Source organism: Camelus bactrianus, chromosome 12 (genome assembly GCF_048773025.1).
Source record: "Camelus bactrianus isolate YW-2024 breed Bactrian camel chromosome 12, ASM4877302v1, whole genome shotgun sequence".
In the NCBI taxonomy this organism is placed as follows: domain Eukaryota; kingdom Metazoa; phylum Chordata; class Mammalia; order Artiodactyla; family Camelidae; genus Camelus; species Camelus bactrianus.
The window spans coordinates 11,304,126-11,323,521 of record NC_133550.1 but is presented as its reverse complement, the minus strand read 5'-3'; the positions used below and the strand labels follow the sequence as shown (position 1 = coordinate 11,323,521).

Genomic DNA, 19,396 nt, shown 5'->3' with positions numbered 1-19,396 from the left:
AGTCAGCCAGCCCTCAGCTCCTGGTTGTCTGTCTTAAACCTCGGCGATTGTCCAAACTGCTATCTTTGTTTTTAGTGGCTCCCAAGACCCATCAGTTTTCCAAAGGGGAAACTCTCAGGCAGCGCCTAAATGTGGGTCGATTGGAAGCTGGACCCTCAGGCAGGACTGAGAACGTGTGTGATGTGGCCCTTTCTATAGAGAAACTGGAGGATGAGTGTTTTGACTTGCTCACCCCGTGCTGAGCTGTGGGGTATAGCTGAGGCGGGTATTCCTGTGTCCATTTAAAAAGCACACCTTTCTTTTAGTCCTGTGGCACTCGGGAGTGGAAGTCCTACAGGCTACCAAACCTGGGTGATTGGGGGCCCATCCCTCGAATGGCAGCTGTAAAAGCTGGGGCACTAGGTGTGTGGACAAACTCCTTCCAGTGAGGATGTGCCTTTCCTACCCCTTCTGATGTGGGTGTTTTCTGTTACCCGATGTGTAGGAATCACTCAGCCAGGCTCTGGGTTTCTCTCAGAGGCAACTGCTCCATGAATAGCCGTGTACTCAGTGCCTCTGTGCTAGAAGGGAAATTCAGGAGCCTCCAAGTTACCATCTTTGTCCTTCTAACTTCTTTCTTGAACTCCAGACCCGTATCTCCAACTGTGCATTTGACAGCTCTATTTGGATGTGTAATAATCTCTAACCTTGCTCGTCCAAGGTAAATCTCGCTTTTGCTTTCCTGCCCCTAAAGCCTGCCCCTCCTGCAGTACCCCTCTTCAGTGACTGGAAATCCCACTTGTTACGGAGTCCAAACTCATTCTGCTTGCCGCACAACAGGCCAATAAATTGGGAGACGAAGTATTGGGGCAAGGAATAGCGACTATTCTGAAAGCTGGCCGACAGAGAGGATGGCAGACTAACGTCTCGGAGAACCATCCTACTCCAGTCAGAATACAGTCTCCTTTTATACAGAAAAACAGGGGAGGCAGTGTGGTTGTTGCAAAGTTCTTGCTGCAGGAAGTCTTTGTTCCTGCAGCTGTCCATGTGGGTCAGGCCTTGGTGTCCCTGTAAACCTCCAACAAAACAAAGATTATTTATTTTCTGTTTTGCAACTTGCCATCTCTACATAAGTGCAGAAGTGCTAACATCCTTAAAGGTCAGAGCCCCGAGAATAGGCTCTCCTGTACATTTCAGGCTAAAGGCAACATTGTTTTACAAAAGGTGCAGAGCTAGCAAGACTAAGCCTGGAAAACAGGGCACAGTGGTGAAAGCCACAGGAACAGATCCAATATGGAGTCAGATTTGTTCTTTTCTGTTACAGAGGGACACGGTGACAGCCTCCTGGCAATTGGCTGGAGGTGTGGCCTGCTGAGAGCAGCCTGGCGACTGGCCCGAGAGGCCACAGGGGTCACAGGGAGGCATTATGATGCACCATGGGCAGTTATAAAAGCCGGCGCCGCTGCAGAGGTGAGCCATAGCAGAGGTGGCCTTTCCGGTTCTCTTGCTGGTTGTGGCCGTGTCCTGGACCACCTTCTCCGTGTCCATCTCTGACGCACTCCATGCCCTTTCCTCTTGCCCCAGGCCCCTCACACACACCGAGCACTCTACTCTAATGCCAGGATCCACCTTCGGGCCCCTCTGCGGGCCGGCAAGTTTGTACACCTGCACCTGGCACCTCCTGCACCTGCATCGGCTAGCCTGGCTCCTCTCCTTCTGGTTCCAGCCCCGCGGCGAGAGATTGGGCTTCGAGAACAGGAGCACAGCTGCCCATCCCGAGACTGCACCTCCCAGGTCTCTGGCATCCCAACACAGCTTCCAACCAGCCAGCCAAGTGCCCATGTGGAGAAATTAGAGAGATGGCAGCTGCTGACCCCTATACCGCACTCCCCAGGACCCCCTTGAACTGAGCCATGGGTATCCGGCCCCAAGCTTCCCATGGCTGCTCCCCAAGTCCTCTTATGCCTGTGGCCATCGGCACCTCTGCCAGGCCCAGGTCAGCTGGCAGGAAGAGGCTGCTACATGGTGGAAAAGGAAGACATCCTGCCAGTTTTCTTCAGGTAGTTGCCATTGCCTGGTTGGGTAGCTGAGGTTGTGTGTGGCCCTGAGACCTTGGGGTAAGAATACTTATAGCTGAGGACATTGTCAAATGATGAAATGAAAACAACTTAGTAATGAGTGTAATATCTTTTTTTTTTTAGAGGAGAGGAAAATAACTTTATTGATTTTTTGCAAATCATTCTCTGTGCTCAAACTACTATAAACTGGCAGCTCTAATTTCTAGAAACATAAATTTAAAAACCTTACTTCATTAATGGAAGGACCTGATGACTGACTCTCTCTCTCACACATATACCCCACACATAGACAGTAATTAAGGCTGCATGAGTCAAAATTACATTATGAATTATGAGATGTCAACATTATATAAATAAAATTTAATAGTGAAACAGTTATCTGGAAGCCCTGCGAATTTTTACCCTACACATTTTGGAGGACATCACATGGGTTAAGAAAAACACAACAAAATTCCATGTGTTCAGATAATCATTTGAATGTTTACATACATTTTTGGTTTGTTATTTATTTATAACTAATTTAATTTACATTTCCTCATATTAACATAGATTCCTGTTTAGCTTGTAATCAAATTATGCCAGTGAGAAAAATCCTCATAGTACCTTCATTGAGTTGCTGATTCTAAGAAAACACTGAACATGAACATGTACAAAAGAGGCATTTGAATAAAACAGCATGTGCATTTTTAAATATTTGCATGGTTTGATCTTTACATTTCTGTCTGGAGAAAATAAGAACAAAACTCAGGTTCACCATGGTAAGATAATGAATGGTCGGATGACTGCCGTAAAAGAAATACGTACAAAATTAATATCCTTTATTCAAGGGAAAACAATCCATGGATCGGGGGAGTGCAGTGGAGCACCGTTCTCAAGAGATTTGGGGCAACAATGAGTTTTGCAAAGCATTACAAATTCCAGCGTGGAAACGGGGCATGTTTGGCTGGGTTTGCATATTTGCCCAAAGATCAGTGGATAAGGAAATGAGTACAGACTCCTGAGCTGGCCTGGTGCTTGGGAGTGGCTGACTGGGTTCACTACATTTCTGGCCACGAGGAGCATTCACAGAAACAGAAAAGTTCCCTTTGCTGATGTACACCCTTCCCACTCCCTGCCCTCCTCCTTGACAGGAGCAGCTCCATCTTGGACCTCGAAGTTTATTTCAACAACATCTAGGATGAGTTTTCTCACAGTGATGGAGGACAAACATTACTAGAAGCCTCTTTTAATGTCCCTATTGCCAGATAAGGGGAACTTGCACAATCCCTTGACCCTGCATTTGAATGTGCGACCCCTAATTTTCACATCTGATTGATGCCTGCAACTCTCACCCACATGGGATCCAGTGAGTCATTTCTGATTATAGTCTAATATGAATAATTTTCATATTCTTCCTATCTGTAGTGAAACAGATCTTAAAGATATTAAAATGACATCTGTTTGGAATCTGTAAAATCTAGGTCTGTCTGATTCAAAGTCCCAAATTCGAAGGTCATTCTTGTAACAACAGATAACACTTTTTTTTTTTAAGCCAAGGCAAACAAAAGAAGTACAAAGTTTTAAAGTTACTGCAATAAATAATCACTGGTAGATGGTTTTTGGCCAAGTCTCTAGATGGGATGGTATCTGTACTAGACCAGAAGGACAGAATACCCAGGCTCAGACACTGAGATCCCTGAGACTTTCTCACTGAAGAGGTGGAGGGCCACTGTCAGAGGCCACTGCAATGCCCTTTGGGGGAAGTTCCAGGGATCCTCAGCTGTAGACCCAGGAAATCCATCCAAGTGCAGCCAGAGTCGATCCCTGGTCCCTGTCACTGCTTCGCATCCTCCAGTGTCATGGGAATGTTATGGCGAGGCATCCTGCCTTAGGCTTCATTTTCCAAACCTGTCACTTAATTCCCCCATTGCTCAGCCTCAGATTTGTTTTGGGGGAAATTAACGTCTGGCTACCCATGTCTTTCGGGCCATTGTGTACAGTTGTTTGTATGTCACTTTTCTCTCTGGGACGCACTCACTCTCACACTGCTCTCGCAAACTTGTACATGTACACACACACACACAGTATCACATACAGACTATCTCATCTGGCTAAGGTTTTCAAAAATTATGAAGATAATCTGTTTCATCAGTTGGAATGAGGTGCAACTAAGATTGTTTGCACTACTGGATCTGGCTCTGATGGTTTGGATTCCTTACGGCAAACTCCCGGGGCTCAGCATGTTTATTTACACTAGTGTGACAGCACATTAACAAAGATGGAGCCGTCTGAATTGTAAAAAGTGTACTAACGAGGAAGAAATATGGACATGGATATATTTTGCAAATATCAGAAGTTATGTTTATATAAAACCAATCAGGCCCTAAGTGCAAAAAAGTTCCGTCTTGGTGCTTATCACTGTTAATAATGATTATTTTTGCTTTTCTAACTTTGCTCTTAGGAAAGTAAATGTTTGTAGCTTTATGGTAATGGAAGATTTCTAGTCACATACTGTCAAAAATTTTTTTACATTGTACACGCGAAGAATGTTTTCAGAGTTAAGAGACTGGTGTTAATGTATATAGAGTAGAATTATTGCAGTATTTAAAAATGATTTTTCTCAACGTGGTGTTCTTTTAATACTTTGAAAAATTATATGAAAATAATAAACCTTTAGTCAGAATAATAAACAAACAAACAAAGAATCAATCACTGGTAATTAACCAGGTTTAATTCAACCACAGAGTCCTCCTTTCCTTCTTTTCTCCCCTCTTCTGCAAATCACCACAATCGTATCTTATCACTTCCCTTGTAAATATAGACTCCCTAGTTAATTGGCTCTAAGTGGGGAGATGATCTCAGAATTTGGAAATAAAGTTAGAAATAATGTCACTCTCTGAATGTGAAGTGAGTCACTTTAGAAGTAACCCTACCCAAGAGATAGTTTGCTAGTGTCACTGTGAAGTGTTGTAAGAAACTGCTGAGTTTTATTTGGGTGAGACAAGTCCGCAATAAAGCAAGCCTGGAATGTGATTTGTGTACATTACATGCATACATTACTTAAGCTGCCACAAGAATATGGCAGGGTTTTGACAGAAGGGTTAATAGGTTACATGGAGCCTAGGAGAATACAGCCAAAGAGGAGAGCCATTCCAGATGGTCTGCTGCCCCACCCCGGAGAGAAGCTGCTCTGGCCCTGAGGGCTGCTGCTGTTCCTCAGGACCCCAAAGTGCTAGGATGGAGAGAGGGAAGTTCACTTAGTGTACTAACTTGTTGGAGATATTCTTTAAAAGCATCTCATTCTTTTGGCTCTAAAACTATCATCACTAAACAACATTCTGATCAATGATAGAGACTCCAGGTGTTCTAGATCTTACCCAGAATAAGTCCTATGATAATGCCCTCCATAGCTTTAATATTCAGAAATAGTTTCCCCTGTAAACTTGATTCTTGGTTTGTAAATCAGCCTCCTCCCAGAATTTGATCTTGGGTTACAGCTGGAACTGGATATAAGGACCAGCAAAGCAGAAATACAGAACTGACTGAGGGACCCTTTACCATCAGAACCCACCAATGAGGTTCAGCCTGAGGCAAGAGTCCAATGTACATCCCTGCTGACTTTTCTTTTCTATACTTTGGCTATGAATCTGGTGAATGTAGAATTCAGAATAAGTAGGTTTTGATCTTTCGATGGAATATAACTAATTTATATGGAAGTGGAAAGGAAAGTTCAGTTAGGGAAGAAGTTGGTGACTGTGTGGCCAATGGAAACGCCATCATATAGGGAACTGGTGAGTCTTGTTGAGGCTTGGGGAATAACTGCTTTCTGTTCATAGCAGAGACAGAAAGAAGATGATTAGCGTTTAAAGGTGCATGTTATTCCTAACACAGCATGCTCTCTGAAGGGCTGCCCATTTTCACGGCGAAGCACGTGGTGCCTGGAGCTAGCTTGTCTAGGATTGAATCTTGGCTCCAACACTTACCACCTATGTAACCTTGGGTAAGTAACTTAACTTCTCTGTGCCTTTGTTTTCTTAACTGTAAAATCACTTGTTGTGAAGATTAAAAGAGATGATGTGCACAAAATGACTAAAACTGTGTCTAACATTTAGTAAGATATATTGCCATCTAATAATAATTGTGGAGTAGCTTATTTCTCATGAATTGGTTGGGAAAGAAAGCCAACCAGCAGCTTGTTAAGCAGGTAGCATAAAGAATGGAAGAAATGGTTCGCTAACTCTTAAATCTGTAATCTTATGTGAATAGTAAAGGGCACAGACTTTGATTTGAGTCCATTCAAACAGGATTTATTTCCATTAACCGGGAAATGCACCATCAGGTACATTACAAACACTAACTCATTTAATCTTCCTTAACAACAGTTTGCTGTTATTAACATTCACATTCTACAGATGAAGAACTGAGTCAGAGGAGAACAGGGTTTCAACCCCAGCTGTCAGGCTCCAGAGACATGTAGGATGCTGCTCACCACCCTTCTTCACACAGGATTGCAACTCCAGAGTAGTGGATTGAAGAGGCTGGAGTCCAACCCCAATAAACAGCTCGAGGCAAAACATTCTCTCAGCTGTTTGCCTTGTTTAACTTTTTCCTTCAATCAGATTGGGATAAGTCAAAGCTTTGGCTTTCTTGACACATTTGGGTTTAAAATGGGCAGGATTTAATTTTCTTATTAGGATTATAAAGCTGGGAGAAATAAACCACCTGGGGTCATCAGGCCATTGCCCTGCCCCAGCTTTGTGGTGAAGCTGTTACCCACCCTCTTGAGTCAGTCCGCGCAATAAGGATCCTTCTGCCCAGCATCTTTAGAACCAACAAGATGAGACTGAGTTTGGTTCAGAAAGTGGAGGGGTTCGAGCTTTTCCTAGCATGCATGCTCTCCCCGACAGGCCGAGGGCAGCGAAGCTGTGTGATCTCCCCGCGGGGAAGGGCGGAGCTCTCGTGGGCAGGGCGCAGCGGCGCCGCCCACAGCTCCGGGCCGCGGGGCGGGGCGCCGCCGCTCTGCACGCAGCCCGCTGCCGCCATCTTGAGTGGCGGAAGCCGGGCGCTTCTGCGCGCGGCACAGGAAGCGAAGGGCCGCGGGTGGCGTCTCTGCACAGTCTGCCCGCGCAGTCTGCCCTCGCCGTCTTGAATTGCAGGTCCTCTGCACAGTCTGCTCTCGCCGTCTTGAGTTGCAGGTCGTGTGCCCACTTCTCCACACGGCCCGCTTCCGGCTGAGCTGTCAGACGCAGCCGTTTTGCACTAGAAACTCTAGTCTGAGGTGCCGGCTGCAAGGCCTCTGCCCGTGACACCCTCCGAGCAAGTGAAACAAGACGAAGCTCGAAGGGCGAAAAAAAAAGCTTAGACTTTATTTTATTATCCAGATTCTGTTTTTATTTCCTGAATTGTTCATGGGCTTTGCCAGTGAGAAAACCGCAATGAGGATAATGGTCACTCTTAGTTACCTCAAAGTAAGGGCTGTAAGAACTTGACGTTTCGTGCTGGTAGCAAATGTATAATAAGAATTAAATTTGGTAGATTCGTGATTAGGCTGTAGTGTGTTTCGTTTTGAAGATGTGTTACTGGCCTTGGCAAAGTTTCTTCTCCTTTTAGAACTTCTGGAGCTACAGAGATTAAGTTTAATAAATTAAGTGTTGGTTTGTTAATATGAAGGAGAGGGACTTCTCGAGGCAATTAAAATACCATGTTCCTTTTACCTCTATTAGAGTAAGTCTGACTTGTGAGAGAGTTAAAGGACAGGGATTGTGTATCTTTGTCTCCATGTTCTTAGTACCTAATACCTAGCACATAGTAGGTGCTCAGTTCATGCTTGGTTTGTTTAGTTGAATCTTGGGCTGCCACAGAAATGTGCTAGGTTAAATGCTCGGCTTGGAGGAATTACACTGAATCTCAGCTGAAATTTTAATAGCAATTATCTTTGGGTGGTGAGATTCTAGTGCCTTCTGTTTTTTTCTTTATCCTTCTGATATTTCCCCCAAACCACAGCTTTAGCCTTTGCAACAGATGACTACTTACAGAAATAAGAGTATCCTCTCCCTATGTCATTCCTTTTTAAGTTGTCATTTTTATTTTTACAAGATTGATAATTTAAAAAAAATGATATGGGTACAGATATAAAGAGCTTCTGAGGACAATCTTTTGGATTCTTTTAGTGAGTTATTGTGGTATTTACTTCTGTTTATCTAAATAACCTGCTTACGTTGCTTGTTTTTGATCTGAGTATTTTCCATTGGCTTCTCTATGGGGGGTTGAGATGAACCTGTTTCGACACCACTCCAACTCCATCCCCAGGTACATTCCAATCACCCCCATCCTTGCAGAAATTTGGCCAGATTGATACTCAGTGTTGGCAGTATGCTGATTCGTGTAAACAATTACTCTTGATGCCTTACACATTTTATTTTCTCTAGAGTTAATAATTAACTTTGCTTAGTTTTTGATGTGTTACCCCTACATTGACCTTTCTCCCTTCTCTCTCTCCACCCCCTGTTTTATAAGTCACCCCCCAATATGTTCAAACATGTTAGGCAGTCTGTAATTTCATCTTCCAGCATGATTACTTGGAGCCTCTGGGCTAGCTCCAATCTGAGAGCTATTTGCTCACACCAAGGAGTGGGGAACTAAAGAACTGCAGATTGGTGTTGCTTGTCAGTTACCCTCTTTGCTATTTTTGCTCTGACTGGACTATTTCAGTGGATACCTGATATCAGTGTTCTAGGCTGTTTTTATTCCCCCCTTGGCTTTGTCAGATTCCCTAGGGAAGTTCCTCCAGTCTCCCACCTGGAGGGCATATGCCTGGCTGCCACCATTTTGGTTGCTAAATGCAGGAAGAAGGCTGGGCCCACCTTCTGTTTTATGAGTCTCTTCACGGTGCATTCCATACACAATATATGTGCCCTCAGTTCTGCCAAATGCCTGATCCCACTGTCATCCAGTTACTCATTACTGTATATTTATATTGTTGTATCTACACCCCCTCTTCCCTGTTGTGAGAGGAACAGTTTCTGTACATGTTTGGGAGGGGATTCAATGGTCTGTTTCTTAAATAGGCTTTCAAACAATCTTTTTCTCAGTCCCTTGTTTACCCCTAATTCCAGAGCTGTCTGGTGCTTCAATTGTTGAGCCTTTAGAAACTCTTCAGCTAAACTGAGTTGCTTCTTAGGTCCCCTATTGCTGGCTTGTTCCTCAGTATTTTCAGTTCTGCTAAATCATTCACCTCTTTGCATTTGCTTTCTGTCTCCTGAAATTGCAGTGCTATAGGAATCTTCTCATAGCACTTGTGGTTTTAGTGTCTTATTTTAAAAGGTATTTACTATCATTTTAGTGGATTGAAAACAACCTAAGAGTCTGCTGATGGATGAATGGATAAAGAAAATGTGACGTATATACACACATACACACACACACACACACACACACACACAGCACATAGTGGAATGTTATTTAGCTGTTAAAAAAAGGAGGTCCTGCCATTCATGACAACATGAATGGACCTTGAGAGCATTATGCTAAGTGAAATAAGTCAGACAGAGAAAGACAAATACTATATGATATCACTTACATGTAGAATCTAAAAAAGCTGAACTCAGAGACAGTAGAATGGTTGTTGCTGTGGGCTAGTAGGGGTGTAGGAAATGGGGAGATGTTTGTCAAAGGGTACAAACTTCCACTTATAAGAACAAATGAGGGGAATCTAATGTACAGCATGCTAACTGTTGTTAAAAATACTGTATTGTATACTTGAAAGTTCCTAAAAATAGATTTAAAATATTATCATCACACACACACACAAATGATAATTATGTAAAGTAATGGAAGTGTTAACAAACTTTAGTGGTAAGCATTTCACATTATATACATAATTAAATCATGTTATGCACCTTAAATGAACACAGATTTGTAATGAGTTATATCTCATTAAGCTGGAAAAAAATTTTAAATTAAAAAACCAGAACCACTTCTTAACAATAAATAATAAAATTAATTAAAAATAAAACAGATTGCTCAACACCAACAGTTAAAAGATTAACAAATTATAAAATTTGTTATTAGTAAATCGAGGAGTCTAAAATTAAAATAGCAAATACTCTGAACAAGAAAGATAAAAGAAAGTGACATTAAAAGAGAACTAAAATGGTAAAAAATATTTTTTAAATCACAGGGAAAATAAAATACAAAAGATTACATATATAGAAGTCAAAGCTTAGCATGTTGATCACAATTACGATGAATAAAATAAAGGTAAACATAAGATTATTGAGAACAAAAAAATTGTTAAATAAAAAACAGTTGAAATGATTAATAATAAGGAAATTTATGCTGATTAGACATAAAATATACAATACAATCAGAAATATAAAAATAAAGTAGGCAAAATATGTTTAAACAATGCAGAAACAGATTAACAATTTTAGAGTTTAAGAAATTAAAGATGTAAAACTTTACTGAATTAAAAGAGATAGCAGCTTAAGTGCTTAAGGTTAACACCTTGCTTCAGGGCAAACAGGGTTTCTGGATAAAGCCAGCCTCCTTAGTTGGGACTGAGCAAAGAAATCTTTACATTCATCTTCCTCAAAATGGCAGCTCACAGTGCCTGTATCTCAAAGATTATACAATACCTGTGGGAGAGGGAAGTATTCACTGCCAAAAGGCTTTGTCATAGCGGTTACATACAGAGCTGAGCTTCTGAGAGCAGCCCATACATGCTATCTACCAGGATGTAATTGACACGTGAGGCTCCAGATTGGCTGGCAGGCTAGCTGGCAAAAATATCTCTGCTCTTTATAACCTCTGAAAATAAAAGTCAGAGGTTGCTTAGATAATAGAATCAGTTACAGAAAAAAATATGATGATGATTTTTAAATGTTTGATGTTGACATGGAATAACATGTGGTTTAGAAAAGACTATTTTATACTCATGTTACAAGAGAAATGAGGTCAAAGTCCACTATAGAAATTACATAACTGAACAGAGAGTAAACAACCAGAAAAATGGAGGGTAGAAAAAAAAATCTCTCAAATAGAGCATTAAATGCAAATGGACTAACTCTCATATAGAAATAAGAGTTGCTAGGAATATTTTTAAGAGAGTCAATAATTTGCTGGCAATCAGACACATTTTAAAAGACACTTATAAGAATTAGGAGACCTATGTATAATTTAGGAAAGTTAAACGTCATCAGAGTTGGAATTCAGGATTTTCTTGGGCATGAGCCACCTTGTCCTCCTTGCTCAGTCCTGCAATAAACCTTTCTCTGCTCAAAAAAAAAAAATTATCAACATAATATCAAATTTCAGAGCTAAATCATTAAGGAAAAAACAAGAACATTCAATCATAATAAAAATAACACAAAGTTAATGATCCTGAACATCTAGATACAAAATACAATTTATAAAGGAGAAGAATAAGAAAGCAGAGATAGAAAAATAATTAAAGATACCAGTGTTTCACTATCAAATCATGATATTTAGTAAGCAACATTTTCAGTGAAGAATCTGTTATACACTCTAGGGTTTTTGTTTATGCCCAAAAGTTATATATTACAATGAATAGAACAAAGAATTGCCATTTCTTTTCAATAATATATGGATGTCACAAATTTGATCATGTACTAGGACACAAAGATGCACTCCAGAATACTTAAAAGCAGTGTATTTTACTCGTACAGTGTCTTAAAGTGAACAACAGAGGAGAATAGGAAAATGCCCAACCACCGAAAATATATTAAGATATTCTCTAGATTCAGGGATGAAATCCAAAGCCAAATAATGCTTTAGCAGCTAAGAAAATTAAATACCACAAATATATACAATTTTAGGGAATTTGGCCAGGTAAAACATACAGTAAAGTTAATTGCACTAAATGGTGCAACTGTTTTGAAAAGCAGTTGGAAAGTTCACCAAACAGTTCATAAAGTTACCATATGATCCAGCAATTCCACTTCTAGATACATATACAAGAGAACTGAAACAGCAGGGAAAGTAAAAAAGTGAGTCTGAAACATATTTTTGCGCCAAAAAGTAAGAAAATGCTCAAAGATGATGGGAACATGACTCTTAGCCAACAGAAAGTGGTTTGAAAGGGGTCCCAGTTGTTAAATAGATGACAAGTTGAGCATCAATAAATATTAAAGTTAGTAGAAAATAACCAATTGAATAAAATAGGAAACCATGAGCTCATGTTGATATTAATTAGTTAATAAGTAATAGAAAATTTTCATAGTTTCAGAGTTCTCTACCTACAAAATCCTTACTAGTTACAAAAAGAAATAACGTAACTTTGTCATATATAGCTTTTATTATGTTGAGATATGTTCCCTCTATACCCACTTTGGCGAGAGTTTTTGTCATAAATGGGTGTTGAATTTTATCAAATGCTTTTTCTGCATCGATTGAGATGATCATGTGGTTTTTGTCCTTTCTCTTGTTGATGTGATGTATTACATTGATTGATTTGCGTATGTTGAACCACCCTTGTGTCCCTGGGATGAATCCCACTTGGTCATGATATATAATCTTTTTTATGTGCTGTTGGATTCTATTTGCTAATATTTTGGTGAGGATTTTGGTGTCTATGTTCATCAGTGATATTGGCCTATAATTCTCTTTTTTTGTAGTGTCTTTGCCTGGTTTTGGTATCAGGGTGATGGTGGCTTCATAGAATTAGTTTGGGAGTATTCCCTCCTTTTCAATCGTCTGGAAGAGTTTGAGAAGGACTGGTATGAGTTCTTCTTTGTATGTTTGGTAGAATTCCCCGGTGAAGCCGTCTGGTCCTGGACTTTTATTTGTAGGGAGGTTTTTAATTGTTACTTCTATTTCCTTTCTAGTGATCGGATTGTTCAGGTGGTCAGTTTCTTCTTGATTCAGTCTTGGTGGGCAGTATGTTTCCAGAAACTTGTCCATCTCCTCTAGGTTATCCAGTTTGGTTCCATATAGTTTTTCATAATATTCTCATATGATATTCTGTATTTCTATTTTATTTGTTGTAATTTCTCCATTTTCCTTTCTTATTTTGCTCATTTGTGCTCTCTCTTTTTTCTTCTTTGTGAGTTTGGCCAGAGGTTTGTCGATTTTATAGAATAGATAAACAAGATTATACTGTATAGCACAGGGAAATTTACACAAAACGTTATGTGAACAGAGAAAAAAATGTGACAATGAGTGTGTATATGTCCATGTATGACTGAAAAATTGTGCTGAACACTGGAATTTGACACAACATTGTAAAATGATTATAAATCAATAAAAAATGTTAAAAAAAAAAGAAATAACGTAACTTTATAGTAGAGAAGACAGACAACACCTGAATCAAGTGATGAACGTGAACCTTGTCAGTAACGGGACAAATTGAAATCGTGCACCACCTGAGGGGATGCAACGAGAGGAACGTAGCTGCACCTGTGTGATATTCCTGCCAAAGATACATATGAATCCAACCTTGAGGAAATCACAGACCAAATTGAGGGGCAGTCTACAACATAACTTGTCTGTAATCTTTAAAATATTTAGGTCATGAAAGTCAAGAAAAGACTGAGGAACTGTTCCAGACTGAAGGAGATTAAGGGATATGACAACTAAATTAACAACATGTGATCCTGAACTGGATTTTGCCTGCCAAGAACAATATTAGGACAATGGGCAAAACGTAAACAGGGCCTAAGATTAGATGGTAGTAAAGTAACACTGTTAATTTCATTATGATATTGTGGTTGTGTAGAATGATCCTGTGAGTAGGAAACACAACTAAAGATTTTTAAAGGAATTTTAAATTTTTCCTTTTCTGATTTTTCACTGCTGGTGTAAAGAAATGCAGCAGATTTCTGTGTATTAATCTTGTAACCTGCTACATTGCTGAATTCATATATCAGCTCTAGTAGTTTTTGTGTGGAGTCTATAGGGTTTTCTATATGCAGTGTCATGCCATCTCTGTTTTTCAGGGCTGTGGAATTATATGTCTCATAGATTTGACTCTTTTAGCTTACTATTTAAATGGCAGTGATATTCATGTGTATAGGAAATCTCCAGCTTAGGAGGACCCTGACATATGACCATCTATTTATGATGGCTTGATTTGTTGGATACCCCATTTTAGACCTAGTCTTATAGAAAAGAAAGGCACAGCAGTAGTGCCAAAAGTTTGCTCTGTAACTGTCGGCTTTATTAGGACCAGGCCAGTGCAATCAAAGATAGCAAGAAATCAAATACTCTCATTTGTAAAGTGGAGTAATTTGATAAGATGAAGGTATTATCCAAGAAAGCAAATTCCCACATCTCCAAACATAGTAATAATTCCAGCACAGATGTTATTTTCTCTTTGAAATACCTAAGATCATGCCTGGATGAGGCATCAGATGAATAAGTTGTCACTGTGAGAAAAGTGTGGTTTTATCACTACAGAAACAGAAACGTTGGCAAAACACCAGAGTTCTATTAATCCATTTAGGCAGCCACGGATGGGACTTGGGGTCAGGAGACCTGCCCTACCCTTAGCTAGGGATCCTCAGAACTCAGAGAAGTGAGCCTCTCTCAGTTTCAGTTTTCATACTGGTTAAGGAGGGATAATCAGGGGATGCCCACCTCAGAGCATTATCACATGAGCTAAGTGTTTTTAAATGTGGGCATGGTGTGATGAGTACCAGGCATGAAGCTATTAGAAATTGCTAAGAGAGACACAAGGAGAAACAGTTAGTTTTAGACTAGTTGAAGCATAGCTTCCCAGAAGATCCTCCAGTGGGAAAAAGAAGGACCCATTTCCAGGCACCTTGGCCTACTGTCTCTTTGAACTCTTGACATTGACCTATGGGACAATATTATTCTCATTTAAGAGATGAGGAAACAAACTCAGAGCAGTACCTTTGCCCCGAGTTACACTGTTGAAGGTGGCAGAGCTGGGTTCTGACCACAACCCTTTTTGACTCGAAAGCCAGATTTCTTAACACTCAACTGTCTCTCCCCAAAGCTGGGGAGGAAGCAGGCAGAGCTGAGAGGAAGGGGAGGAGAGTGATGTTGATCTGGGGCAGAGCAGGAGTCAAAAAACAAAGCATGGACTAGGGGAACACTTTCACTGAAAGAGGTATCCACTGCCAGAGAGTCTGGGCAGAGGTAGTTAAGTCCGGGTATTTCAAAAGTTTAGAGGAGGAGGACTAAATTATTTAATTTAATAATTTATTTGATAAACTGATTTAGTGATTAGCTTATTTAATTTTTGGAAAACTAAGTTTTTTTTTTAACTGCTAGAAAAAAACCCTGTACATCTAAAGTAGAACACCACTAATAACGTGTGATTCTCAAGTTAGCAGCTGTGACCTTGCCCACATCTTTTACACCAGGTTGTTAAGAGACCCCATAACCCTTTACATTTTAATAATTCTCTCAGTGCAGTCATCATCCCACACTATGCGATCCAGCTAGAATGTAAGTACCATTAGGCAGGGGCCCTGTTTGGTGTACAGATGAATCTTTAGCACCCAGAACTCCGCCTGGAATATGGGAGATGCTCACTGAGCCTTTTTTGAGAAAATGAATATGGAAACTTGTGAACTAAAATATGGCATGCTCCCTGTTGAAGTAGGGAGCTACACTTTCCTCTGGTTCTTTCTCCTTTCAAGAGGAAAATCTGACTTGTTGCCCCCACGTAGCATCAAGTGTTTAGTTTGAAACTGTAGACTACACAGCATCAGCAGGCCTTACTAAATTTGAAGTAAGATGAAGAATTAAGTCTGCCACTGGTGTTGGTAAAAAAGACAGAGGGAGAGAAGCACTTGGTGTCCCATCGAGCAGAGTAGTGGGTCCGAGGCTGAACAGTGGTCAGGGTGTGCTCCATGCAGTTAGTGACCAGGCTCAGATTCTTGTCCTTTAGAAACAAGTTTATTAAAATACTGGCAATCTGTTATAGAGGGACAATGTTAGAGCTGTAAAAACACGTTAACATGAAAAGAAGCAGGATAAAATACAAGGTACAAACAGTATTGGAGGGGTGGGAGAGTGCAGGACAAGAACAGGAGGGCTCTGTGTTCCAGGTCTGATGGCTGGGTGGTGGCTGCTGGAGGGCTCTGTGAGAGGAGGCGGGCACAGGGCTCGGGGCACAGGCTTTGCGGCTGTGTTGTCCCGTACAGCAGCCGCAAGCCACACGTAGCAATTTAAAATAAATGTGGCCAGTGTGATTGAGATGTGCAGCAAATGTAAAATTCACATTGTGTCTCAAAGACTTAGTACAAAGAAAGAATGTAAAATATCTCAATTACAATTTTCATATTGATTATTTGCTGAAATGATAGTATTCTGGAAATGGTCTGTTCTGGATTAAATTCACCTGTCCATTGGTTTTTGGTTTTTTTTTTAATATGACTTACGTTTGTGGCTAGCATTGTATTTCTATTGGGCTAACGTCTAGAGCAACATTGCCAGGGTTCAGTTCATCACTTTGCACTGTTTTGCTGAGTGATCTTGGGAAATCACTCAACATTTCAGGCCTCAATTTCCTTATCTGTAAATGAGGACTAGCAGCAGCACTTTCCTTCTAGGGTTATGAGGACTGACTGAGTTAGTCCTTCCACAATGCCTCGTGTGTGTTGAGTATGTGTTGGGGCTCAGGGGAAGCCGGCAGCCTGGGCGAGGCAGGAGGGGCAGCAGCAAGTGAGCATAGCCTCGTGCTGGCATGGAGCAAGCAGTCAAGAAGTTTTCTCAAGTTAATAACTTTGCCGTCCCTGCGCTGTGGGGACCGAGGAACTTACAGCCTTTGAAGTGCTTGTCTCCGTGACTCTCCTTCACCTCTGGGGACGCTTGGCCCCAGATCCCCTTGAGTACACCCTGTCTATTGTCATGGCAAATGGATGTTTTAAACTTCCCAGGTGCTGTGTTAGCGACGTGAACAGCAAAAGGACAGAGCTCCCTTCTGAAACACAAGGCAAGGGACTGTTAACCAGGGAAACAGCATCATTCTGTGACCTAATCAGTCCCACCCCTTCTTAAACAAAGATTGCTCCAGGCACTGTTGCAAGAAAGGCATTTAGGTCAAGGAAGAAAATGAAAGAGTACACTCAAGCATCTGGAGAAGACGTTCAAATAAAATTCAAAGGGTCAACACCCATAGACTGCTTTCTGAGAAGCTTCAGATCTGGGCCGGAGGCACTGGTGCTGCCTCTTCCTGCCCACCTCACACCTCTCTCCCACAGAGCCACCCTCTGTGACAGCTCCCTGAGCCCTCACGCCCCTTCCTGGCCCCGGCCTCCTCCTCCTTACCTACTTGCTCAGTTCCTTTGTGAGGCCTCCTCTGGCCTCTGCTGCACAAAAAGGTAAGTCACCCCCTCATCATTGCCTCTATGTACCTGCACACACCCGTGTTCATATTTGCTGACTACCCACTACAGAAGATTTTCTCCCACAGAACTGAGTTCAGATTCTGGTTTGACCTCACACTTAACCGTAGAGAATCACATTTAACACGCAGGCTTTCTGTAAGGAGTAAATGGAGCACTTGGCACAGAGCTTTACCTTTAAATTAACCCACCAGTGTTCATTCTCCCCTCCTGAGAACCATCAGTCAGGTTTAGTGACTTAAAGCACCTAACTAATAAGGCAAATAATGTGTTAGTAATAAACTCTTAACATTCCCATGTGGGATATACATTATATACATAATATTCATATATATATGAATATGATATATATATGTCTTACAGAAATACATTAAATTTGTTTGAAACATATAGACATCTTACAGGAATAGCAATAAAACAAAGTAAGTCAAAAGAATATGAAAAGGAGTATATATTAATATATATGTATAAATGAATTACTCTGCTGTACACCAGAAATTAACACAACATTGTAAGTCAACTATACTTCAATTAAAAAAAAGTCCTAGCATATTTTTCACATTCTGTAATGTATCACCTTATATTATCAAAAGATTTAGACATTCCATTCCCAAAGTCCTTCATTTCATTCAGCACCAATATATCTGGAACCCAGGCCCATCACTCACAGATACACTCCCAGCCACAGTCAAGTCTTCCTCTGAGGCTGGTCCTTGCCTCAGGCTGTCAGAAGAAGCTTCTACACCATATTTAGAAATGCAGTCCACCACCCAACGCAGACATTCTCCCATTTGGGCTAGAATCATTGACTGTTCTTCCTCTGGCCTTTCTGACCAGGGGAAGAAAGCTCAAGGTCACCTTGACGAGGCCAATCAAGTTCACATTCAAGATCTTTAAGAAGTCGTCTTTGGTCAGCCATTGATTTGGGACAATAGGCGGGGCAATTCAGGCGTTGTTCACCAAACCCCAGAGGCCTGGTAAAAGCCAAAGAGTATTAGTTAGAAATAGGAAACTCATTTAAGAATCATTTCAGTGTTCAAATTACATTCTCTTCAGGAAGATAAACAATAAACTCAATAAATTGGTAAGTTATAAAGTATATTAGAAAGTGAAAAGTCATAATGGATTAAAAAAACAAATGAGCAGGTGAGGAATGTGTGCCATCATATTGAGTCAGGTGGTCAGGACAAGCTTCCTTGAAAAGTTGAGAACTGAGCAAACTAGCAGAAGGAAAATAGGTCAAAGGGACAATCTGGAGCAGGTAGTTCCAGGGGAAGAACAGCTGCAATAAATACCTTAAGGCCGGGGGATGCCTGACCTGTTGGAGGAACAGTAGGAAGACCAGTGTGTGTGGGGCAGTAGGCAATAGTTGAGAAATAGTAGAGAACTGGTCAGGGGAGCCATGGGATGCCAGGTCATGCAATGCTTTGTACATCATTTTAGAGTTTAGCTTTTACTTCAGGTGAAAAGGGAAACCACTGCAGGGTTTTGAGTAGAGTTGTGACTGATCTAATTTATTTTTAAAAGGTCTTCTGTGTCTGCTGTGTTAAACTGACTGAGGGTAGACAAGAGTAGGTACAGGGGCAGCTAGTATGAAGTTACTGCAGTGATCCAAGCATGAAATGATGACCGTTAGAACTGGATTGGTAGCAACAGCAGTAGCAAAAAGAACTCAAACTCTTAACAGATTTTAAAGACACAGTATAAATTTCTGACTTTTTGAATATGGTGAGGGAGAGGAAGAGTGATTTTGCTGAAATGAGCAACAGAATAGAGTTACCACTAACTGAGATGGGAAAGGTTTGGAGACGGGCAACAGTCAGGAGTTCAGTTCACTGAGGTTAAATTTGGGATGTCTCCCAGATATTCAATTGGAAATATGGAGGAAGCTTTTGGAAATTTGAGTATGTAGCTAAGGAGAGAGGTCTGGGTTGGGGTTGGATATACAAGTGTAGATACCTTGGATATACAAAAATTGAGGCCTGAGGGCATTCTACATTAAGGATCTGGGGGAAGTGGAGGAAC

General features: G+C 41.0%; 1 long non-coding RNA gene across 1 annotated transcript in view; it reads left to right on the top strand.

Annotated features, from left to right (window-relative positions):
- Positions 1–2,433, top strand: part of LOC141579355 (uncharacterized) — a 36,170-nt gene extending 33,737 nt beyond the window's left edge. The window contains exons 2-3 of the long non-coding RNA XR_012510550.1: positions 1,304–1,449; positions 1,564–2,433. This is a non-coding gene — a long non-coding RNA (uncharacterized LOC141579355). The remainder of the gene's footprint in view (positions 1–1,303; positions 1,450–1,563) is intronic.
- Positions 2,434–19,396: the final 16,963 nt, after the last annotated feature.